Raw genomic sequence first — 7,704 nt, 5'->3', positions numbered from 1 at the left:
ACAGCCTGAAATGGCCAAGGTCAGAGAGGCAAGCTAGCCAGAAGTCACAGGAGAACGGTGAGTACCAGGGGCCCTCTCTCTCTAGCCACCAAAGAACCTTTGCCAGATCTAATGCCCTCGCTCAGGGCAGGCATTGCCATAAGGCCTCTGCCATGGCCATTGCAGGCACTATGCTTAGCATAAGGTTTGGGACTCTGCCAGGAGGGCAGATGGGGGCATTAACCCTTGGTCTCCCCCTTCCTTCCCATCTCTGGCCCCAATGGCACCCAGGACCCTAACAGGTGTGGGGGATCCTTTTGCAGACTGGGAAACACATGGTGGTGTTGCCAGGGCTCCTGCACATTCCTTTTGAATTCTTATAATGAGATGGTGTGTAAGGAGGCAGAGGATTCCTCCTCTGTGTTGCACAGACACATGGCTGTAAAGGAAGCTAGAATTGGCCCAGCAGGAGCTGAAGCTTCCAACTCTAAAATGGTCTTTTTTGGCTGCCACAGAGCATCCCACAACAAAGCACGAAGTGGCTTCATGTCCTCCCCAGAGAGAGCATGGCCTCTGCCACCCACTTCTAAACAGAGGCTGGAGGGCCATCTATCGGGTATGCTTTGATTGAGAGTTCCTGCATGGCAGAATGGGGTTGGACTGGATGGCCCTTGGGATCTCTTCCAACCCAAGGATTCTTGGAGAGACCACATGGATACAAATCCTCCTGTGTTCCCTCCCCAAAAATTACAACAACAAAAAGGGGTAAACCATTTGTGGATATCATGGGTGGAGAGTTCCCTTCACCCCCAATTGTGTTTGGTTGCCCCAAACTATGGCACTCTTGAGAGAGCAGCTTGAGTGCTTGGCCTCTCCTTTCCATCAGAGATTATCCTTTCTCAGGACACAGACTTACCTCAGGTGAATGTGGAGCCATGTCCCACAGCAGTCCCTCTGCCCTTCCCAGCTACCTATGCAAGTGGGAGGGAGTTGAGGACCAAGCTAGCTTCTATCATGCAGCCAGGTTACTATAAAGCCTGCCTGAAATTAAAAGGGCTAAGCTGTAAACCCCAGCTTGAAGTTGGGGCTGTTTTAAACATAAAACAAAGTGCCCTGTGAGTATCAGGGCTACACTACAGGCCATATGCAGCTATCTACCCATGATTAGCAATGGTCTTCAGTCACTGCTAATCCAGGAGCAGTTTCCTCAGTGCCTGGAAGAAGCTACTGCCCAGACAGCCTCCCTTGATGGGGCAAAGCATGGAGGGGAGAGCCCCCACAGCAACAGGGCTGGGGGCTCAGATTTACAAGAGATACTGGTTAACCTTTCTGGTGTTCATTTTATTACTGTTAGCACATGAGGTTTGAGTTGTGCTGTTTCTGCTCACCCCCCTCTCCTTTTTCCAGGCCAGAGAAGATGCCTGGAAACTAATTCTTCAAGGGAGGGGCTAGCCATAAAGCCACTTGATGACCCTTCTTGCCTCCTCATGGGCCTCCATCACTGTCTCCATTAGGTCCAGAGCCTTTTTTGCCTTAGGTAGAACAGCCAAAGACATAGGATGAGCACATGGTTCTACCTCCTTTGTGCAAACTGTTGTCAGCCATAGCACTTCTCATTAAGAGCATAAGCTTTAACAATACAGATTCATTTAAATGCTAATAGACAGGGTGACTCAAACAAGGAGAAGGCCTCTGGTCACTCAGCAGACCTCTAATGCTTACATGCATTGAGGATCTTTGGTAAAAACATCTCATGAGAGGTGATAGATATATTGGATCAAGGTGACCAACCAAGCTCCACTTTATTGTCATAAGGGTTATGTTCCTGTTATTAAACACAGGGAACCTCAGTCAGCTAGCCTCAAAAGATGTGGCTCCCCTTGCCTTCCCTTCTTTCATAAGAGAGATGTCTGTTAAAGGGAAGAAACTAAAAGATACAGTTTCTTCCATGAGATGGTTCTCACTAATACAGGGGGTTAAGAAAAACTCTTATCAAAAACAAACAGACAAACAGCCTCCTCTCCATGGGGGGAGAAACCCCCCCTTCCTCCATGAGTGTTTTAAAACAATATAATCAGGTTTTTCTGCTAAGGGGTTGCTTCAAATCCCATTCAGACATCCTGCAGAGCCCTGAGGACTCTGCCACAAAGACCACAATTGCCAATCTCTTTCTTTTAGTGGTCTCAGGAAGCTACAAATTCCTTTGCATATTGTTGGGCATGCTTTGATTGTGATTTCCTGCATGGCAGGGGGTTGGACTTGATGGCCCTTGTGGTCTCATCCAACTCCATGATTCTATGGTTTTATGGTCATAAGGTTAGCTGCTGTGTGGGTGAGTGTCTTATCCCTGATTGGGTTTTCATGGCATGGTCTGGTCCAAACAACACCATTGTTTACTACCTTTGGGGCTGGAAAAACGGATTTCCTAGTGCCTATGCCTTGTTTTCTGCTAGCAAAAACGCTCAGATTTAATATACCATACAGCTCCATATAGAGACTTACACCAGCCACCTATATGCCCACAGCTTGTAAATATGTATGTATGTATGTGTGTGTGTATATAATATATATATATATATATATTCCAAAAAACAAACAAAAATACGACACAGCAAACTATGATTTTACTATTTATATAGGAGACTCCCTTTTACTATGTGATTATATTTTATGTGCCTTGAGCTTCCATGGATTTGGTATCCATGCAAAGTCCTAAATCCAACTCCAGTACATATTGAGGGCCCACTATACTATTTTAAATTTAGGTTTGTGTTCCTTTGACAGATCCCTTTTGTGGAGAAACTCTCTCCTCAAAATTAGATACCAGAGGGCTATCCTTGCCAAGTCCCCTGGTCCCATTTCATGACTCCTTAATCAGCAGTTCATTCAGCCGGGAGACCCCTCAGCCTTCATACAGGCTGATGATAGTCTGCTACATGGAGTTGGGGTGATTTTTGAAGCCTCTAGACTAGTTCATCCTCAGATGAAATCAGACTTAATTCTGACCACATGCCCTGTTAACACAGAGTACATCTATGCTTCTGCATGGACTCACCAATGTCTGCGAGGTAAAGGTTAATCCAGTGTCTTCTTTGCCTAACCATGGGATTAGTCTTATTTTACACAGGTTCACAGATGTTCCAGTAAAGAACTGCACATTGTTTTGAAATTTTAATTGGAAGTCAGACATTAACATTCCTCTTTCAGAATGGTAAGTCTTAATTACTACAAATGAAATCACCTTAATATCACCTTCATTGCTATAAACAGTTGACAAGGTGATCAGTGGTAGGCTGGAAGCTGCCATAGGTCCAGATTAGATCAGATTCTATTCTGATTGATCACATAATCCACTGCTTAGACAAGTTCTCATCAACTGCTTCAGGTTTTCAGTGGCTGACCTGCTACAGTCCATCCAAGATGACATTAAGAAGGGACTTGACCCAACATGGTTATAAGGCAGGTGTCTGCCATCACGTCGTTTCTGCTCCATACGAGAGCAGCTAGAATGGCAGCCATCCTCACATTAAGAGGCTGTTGAGAGGAGTTTTCCAACAGGGCCTGTCCACCAGACATCGTTTTCCATCTTGGGATGTGAACACGGTCTTAGAGGCTCTGGCGGTTGGGCCGATCAAGTCCCTTTGGGAGGCCTTCCTCAAACACCTCTCCCTCAAGGTCATCTTCCTCGTGGCCATTCCCTCCACCAGATGGGTGTCAGAGCTGGGGCCCTGTCGGTACGTAAAGACTTGTGTATTTTTAGGCCTGTCTCAGTGTGCCTTTGTCCAGACCCTACCTTCGTGCCTGGGGTCAACTCAGCCTTTCAGGTGTCACAGGACATTCTCCTGCCTTCATTCTGCCCCGATCCTAAGAAGGACTTGGAAAAGACCTGGCACACATTGGATGTGTGCAGAGCCCTCAAAATCTACATCAAGAGGACTTCATCCTTAGGTCATCTGAGATGTTCCTTTCCTTTCGCCTGGGCTCTTTGGGGTGCAAGGTACCAGTCTCGACTCTGAGTAAGTGAATCAGGTCTTGAATTCAAAAGAGCTACTGAACTCTTGACCTCACTCCACCCGAGGGGTTGATGGTGCACTCAACCAGGAGTGCATCTACCCCTGCAGCCTTGGCCACTAGCGCCTCCCTGTCAGATATTTGCAGGGTGGCCACATGGAAGTCGCCTTCGACCTTCATAAGACATTACAAACTGGACGTGTCTCAGTCCGCAGAGGCGTCATTTGAAAGGAGGTTCCTCCAACAGATTGTGTCGGGGGCCACAGTCTCCTAGCAGCACCTCCCTCCCAGTTCGAGAGGGCTTTTGTAAATCCCAGATTACAGGAGGACAGGACCCTCTCTGCTGGGAAAAGGAACGTTGGGTACTTACCGTGACACGTTCATTTCCTGCAGAGAAGGGTCCTGGCATCCTGCCCACCCGGGTGCTGCCTGCGGCCTCCGACCCTGGCTGCCTGTTGGTGGACCTGCCTTGTTCTTCTTCTTGTTGCTGGATTGGTTTTTCTGAGTTCTTGTTTGTTCTTGGACTAGTTTTTTCTAAGGTGTTCTAGTTAACCCTTAGCTGATGTTACTAAAGTTCAGTTCCTTGAGTACCTTACTAGTCGCTTGGCTTGTTATTGACTGAGGCTCAGGGGGGGCTAGCTCCTCCCTATATAGGGGCCGGTCTTTTGTTTATTGTCCCTGCCTACAGGAGCAAATAGGAGGAGCTAAACCCAGATTACAGGATGCCAGGACCCTTCTCTGCAGGAAATGAACGTGTCACGGTAAGTACCCAACGTTCCTTTTTCCTTAAATTTACCATTTGAAGATATCTTTCATTGTTATAGGTTAGAATACAGTATGATGGTTAGGCATGCAGAAACAAGTTGTGGTAGCAGTACAGCATTTTTATACACGTAGACATACTCATTGATTTGGAATAGATTCAAGTTAAATTATTTGTTCTTTTTTGTGGTCTCTGTGAATCACACAAATAGGTCTTCCTGTGCTTGCGCAGAAATATTTGGAACCTTCTGGAATCGCTAGGCAGATTTTTGGTGGTAACTCCGACCACCTCTTATCGAACCCCTAGCATTCCCGCTCATTTACCTCAGTTCCTTTTCATCCGCCACACTAGCAGCACCAAAGGAACTTTGTTCTCAGAATTGCTTTCAGTTTCCCTCAAAACCTAGCGGATTTTTGACTTTGGACTGTTTTGATCATTCTCTTGCATAATACTATTAGATTTGGTGAAGATTTTATGGTTTTGACTCGGAACTATTTGACAACGATATTGTGGTGTTGACTCTCTCTACCTTCTTCAAGAGGTGCAGTGAGTGTGGGACTAAATTTCCAGACTGGGATGGTCTTTCCTGATGTCTTTGTTGTCTGGGCAGAGAGCACAATGTCCACTGCAAAGCCTTTATTCTTCAAGCAATGAAAAATTGGGAGCCTGGGTTGAGGGTGTTCCTGTACAAACGTGCCCTGAAACCCTCTGTGCCCCCATCTGCCACGGTGTTAGCTCCTCTGAGTTCTACCTCTGTGGGTAAATCTTCTCATTTGACCAAGGAGTAACATCGTGAGGCCACCAGATGAACCAACTCCAAGGAATCTTCTTGGCATTGTGTCAATACCGATTCGACTTCAAAGCACCATGTCAAACCCGACAAGGAGCACTCAAAATCGAAAAAGTAGAAACGCTCAGTACTGAGTCTAGATGTCAAGGTTCTACTGGATAAGGGTGCTGCAGCTCCCTCTGGAGCTGGGGTGACATCTTGTTGACTCCAGGACAATCCTTCCTGATTTAGATTGTTTCGACCCACTGTGCTGGGGCATCAAAAAAGAGGAAAAAGAAGCAATCCAAACATTCTTCTGAAGAAGGCCCTCAGTCTGAGTCTAGTAAGGCCTTTGCATCTGCTGCTCCACATGAGCCCAAACACCATGAACCTGCCTCAGTTTCGAAGCTGTTTTCTCTTGAGACCTCTCTCCAAGTGGTGGAAGTGCTTCCAAATTTCTGCTTCCAAAGATGAGATTGTGGAATCTCCAATTTGTGTGGCCTCTCATCTTCAGGCCTCTCTGCTTCCTTGAGAGGTGATCTCTCAGGTTGTGTCTTCACTCCCCACGCCTGAGAGAATTCCATCTCCACCTCGCAGGGTGTTGGATTGATTATCTCATTCAACGTCTTCTCAATCTCTTTCACCTCAATATCATGAAAGGTCTCTTTGGTGTTCTGAACCTGATGTACACTCTCGATACTGAGCAGTTTCTAGTCGCTTATAAAATAGAGCCTCATTCTTGTTATGCCCCAGGATACATTCCAGTTTGGGTTTGTGAGCTCATAGAGTTCATATTACATTGAGTGATGGCTGCTATTTGCTTCCTGCCACAGATGGCTTTGAGGTGCCTTATCACCATTACATCTGTGACCTTCCTTGTGGGTTATATGGTCAGATCAGTTGCCCTACAATCGGTACTGACTGCATGAACCGAATGGTCTCATTCGCCTATGAGGTGGTTCACCGTGAGACTGTGTCATGGTCAGCCAGGCTGAGGACTTGGAGGATGAGTTTGTTCCCCAGGTGCAAGTCAAACCTGAGTCTGAGCCAGGCCCCAGTTCTGCCCTGCCAGCTTCAACAGAGTCGGCTGAGTCAGGCCCTAGCTTGGATTTGCCATCTCCAGCAGTGTGTGTGCCTCAGCAGTCCAGCCTCCCCCCAGCAGAGATTCCAGGCCTGGGAGACATAGAGGAGCAGGATGAGCAGGTACCTACCTTCAGCCAAAGAAGGACAGAAAGGGTGTGCCTCAGGCGATCCCAGAGGTTAAATCAGAAATGCTCAGTAATCACTAAGCAGGTGTGATTAAGTACTGGGCTACTATAAACAGCTGTGAGACATCAAGTTTCTCCGTCAGAGCCTATCTGCATTCCCTGGCAAAAGCTTCTCTCTCTGACTCCCTCGGACTTAGTTGCCGGCCCCTGCTTCCTAGACCTTGGATTGACCTAGAACTCTTGACCCTGGATTGGACTCGCTGACCTGCTCTCTGGAACTCTTGACCCTGGACTGGCTTTGCTGATCTGCTCTCTGGAACCCTGGACTTTGGACTGGCTTCTGGTTTTGCTCTTTTGGACATTGGACTGGTACTGTGCTCTTAGAATTGCTTCCTTCCTGATGCTAAGCTTTGCACTTGTTTGCATTTGCCTGTCTGAGTCTTATCAGTTTCCCCATTGGCAGCTTTCCTGGACAGACTGATCCCTTGGATCCAATCTATGAGCGGATTCAATTTAAAGTACTGACACCAGCATCAATCCCGTTCCTGCCTTCATTGTCAAGGATTGTCACATGCTCCTGGATGACACCGTCCATTATGCCTCCGATCTCTCATAAGATCAAGAACCTTCACCAGCTCATGCCTTTGGATTTGCTTTTTGAACACACTAAGCACAACCCTGTGATTGTGGAGGCTCACAATTCCTCAAGCCCAACTGACAAAAGAAGGTCAAAAATCGGACAGCATAACCAAGAAATTTTATTCTGCTGCTGCCTTGAGCCTGCATGTGGCCAACTATTCTGCATGTTTGGGAGCATACCAGTAGAATCTTTGGGAGAGAGTGTTTACCCCTTTTTTGACAAATTTCCTGGTGAGGAGAAAAGGTTAGCTCATGCTTTACAATCGGAGGATCACTCTCTGGGAGCACAGCAGATCAGTTTGACAGATCATGCAGCTGATTATGCTTTGAAAGTG

General features: G+C 46.8%; 1 protein-coding gene across 7 annotated transcripts in view; it reads left to right on the top strand.

Moving 5' to 3' along the window:
- Nucleotides 1-7,704, top strand: part of TMEM63A (transmembrane protein 63A) — a 59,399-nt gene that overhangs the window by 26,512 nt on the left and 25,183 nt on the right. The gene's annotated exons all lie outside the window — the stretch shown is intronic.

Source organism: Sceloporus undulatus, chromosome 1 (genome assembly GCF_019175285.1).
Source record: "Sceloporus undulatus isolate JIND9_A2432 ecotype Alabama chromosome 1, SceUnd_v1.1, whole genome shotgun sequence".
Lineage (NCBI taxonomy): Eukaryota > Metazoa > Chordata > Lepidosauria > Squamata > Phrynosomatidae > Sceloporus > Sceloporus undulatus.
Note: the sequence above shows the minus strand (reverse complement) of the source record. Positions and strands in the feature narration are given on the sequence as shown.